The following is a 2,500-nucleotide window of genomic DNA, read 5'->3' as shown; positions in this document are numbered from 1 at the left end:
GCAGGGCAGGCATGGTGGTATTGCCTGCTGTGAAGGTGACATTGCTGTCCACCTTCACCTTCTTCTCGCGCCCTGACGCGACTAAGGCGAGGGTGAAACACTTCCGGGCGTTGATCTGCAGCCCCAGGTGGGCGAGGGCTGCGGTAGCTGCGTCGATGAGGGACTGCAAGCCCCTCGGGGTCGCTGCAAACAGCAAGACGTCATCTGCAAAGGCCGCAGCGTTGACTCTGCGACCGAGGATCCGAGCTCCGATGTGGGAGGGCAGTTGGCCTAAAACGTAGTCCACCGCAAAGTTGAACAGGAGGGGGGAGAGGGGATCGCCCTGGCGAACGCCCCGTGCTGGCTGCACAGACACGCCCACGCCGGCGCCGTCCGCTATCACTGTCGTGCTGCCCTCGTAGCACCGCTCGACATACTCGACAAAGCAATCCGGCAGGCCATGCGCCTTCAGCACGGGGCGAAGGGCAGCATGATCTACCGAATCGAATGCCTTAGATACGTCGATCGATGCCACAAAGACAGAGCGGCAGGAGCGAACTGCGTCGGTGAGAGCAGTGTCCAAGATGAAGGTATTTTCCAACATCCCATCCCGAGGGATGAATGCCCGCTGACGTTCGTCCACAGCACATGCGCGCATCAGGCGTGACGCGAGAACCTTGTGAAAGGTCCGCGCCAACACCGAGCAGACCGTAATGGGGCGAAAGTCAGCGGGGGATGTTGGTGCAGCCGTTTTCGGGAGAAGGGACGTCCGCGCGCGAAGCAGGCGTTCCGGAAGGGCGCGTGCCAGAAGGAAGAGATTCATCACTTTCACCAGGACTTCGTGCGGCAGGCGCCGCAACTCCGCTGGGGTAAGGCCGTCCGGCCCGGCTGCTGATCCCCTGGGCGGCAACGCGGCGGCGACCTCCTCATGTGTGACCGGCCCCCATATGCACTCGAGAGCGACAGGCTCTGAGTGCGGGAGGAGGCGGTCACGAATGAAGCCCGCGGTGGAGATGGGCTTCTTGGTGAAGAGGTCCGCCCAGAAGTCCAGCAGACCAGGGATGGCAGGTGGCGGCTGGAGCAGGGTGCCATCCAAGAGGCCGCGCACGCAACGTGCACGCGACCGTCGGAAGGCATCCTGCGTTCTCGCGTACTCCCAGCGGCGCCGCTTGCGCTTCTGCGTCGGCGGCGCGGCAGGCGGCCGCTTCGATGGTTGGCGCGGCCGCTGTGTCCTGGTGATCGATCTCTCCCCTCTGGACCCGACCGACGCAAGGGCATCCGGGAGCATGCCCAGGATGACATCGGGCGGCGTGCCCCGCCCCAGACCTATGACACGATCCAGGGCAGAGAAACGCTGGGCGGAAGCGGGTAGCCCCGCCAGATGCTCCCAGATGGCGGCGTCAGTCGGCCCCTCCGGCGGCGGCCCGGTGGTGTCGGCCGCGAAGTCCTCGGCTGCGTCGACGGGCGGCGCAGCGGCCTCGCCCGCGTCAGGCAGCGGGCTCGCTGCTCCCCGGCGGGACGCCGGCTCTTCCCCCCGACCGATCTCAAGCGCCTCCATGAATTGGCGGACAAGCTGCTTGTGGGCAGCTTGCCGCCGTCGGCACTTGATTGCCTCAAGCGTTCGGTCGGGGAACATCCTGATGAGTTCTTGATTTACAAAGAAGAACCGGGCGTCCCTCTCGAGGAACAGTTCGGCCTCTGCCTTGGCGAGCGACAGGACTTCTTCCTCCGTCCACCTCGCGCGATGCCTCTCCGTGACGATCTCCGCGTTGGCGGCCGCAAGGTGTTGGCGGCGGCGATGGACCCCGAGACCGTTCTTGGTGGTGAAGCTGCGGTGGCACTCACTACAGGTGTATTCAGCTGCAAAAGTTACAAGATTTTCGGCACGGCCGGTTGGCCGGCTAGGTGCTGGGGGAGTTGGGGTGGCACCTTCAGCGGAAGGGCCACCACTTATTCTCTGATTACTGCCCCCAACTAAAAAAGGGATAGTGCGAGGGGGGGCTGGTAACCCCCCCAAGCCCCTGGTGCGGTCTTCCACTCTGCGAAAATCAGCGGGCCCACGAGAAGGGGAGAAGACCGCAGGAGAGGAGAGGCTAAGAGGGCTAGGCCCATGTATTGCGCATCACTCTCCCTGTAACTATAACCCAAGGAAGGCACCTCGCAGCAGCAGCACGACTACATCAAGACCGCACTTCGAAAAGCCAAGTCCGGATGCAGCCACACCGCCGCCACTTGGCCACCTTAAGAGAGTCATAGTTACTCCCGCCGTTTACCCGCGCTTGCTTGAATTTCTTCACGTTGACATTCAGAGCACTGGGCAGAAATCACATTGCGTCAACACCCGCTAGGGCCATCGCAATGCTTTGTTTTAATTAGACAGTCGGATTCCCCCAGTCCGTGCCAGTTCTGAGTTGATCGTTGAATGGCGGCCGAAGAGAATCCGCGCACCCGCGCGCCCCCGGAGGAGCACGCTAAGGCGGACGCGGCCTCGCAGCAAGGAAGATCCGTGGGAGGCCAAGGC

The 2,500-nt window shown here is 63.2% G+C and overlaps 1 pseudogene; it reads right to left on the bottom strand.

Moving 5' to 3' along the window:
• LOC124772608 overlaps positions 1-2,500 on the bottom strand; it is a 7,959-nt pseudogene that overhangs the window by 2,856 nt on the left and 2,603 nt on the right.

The sequence above is a fragment of the Schistocerca piceifrons genome, unplaced genomic scaffold (assembly GCF_021461385.2).
Source record: "Schistocerca piceifrons isolate TAMUIC-IGC-003096 unplaced genomic scaffold, iqSchPice1.1 HiC_scaffold_943, whole genome shotgun sequence".
NCBI lineage: Eukaryota > Metazoa > Arthropoda > Insecta > Orthoptera > Acrididae > Schistocerca > Schistocerca piceifrons.
This window is presented reverse-complemented; position numbering and strand designations above follow the sequence as displayed.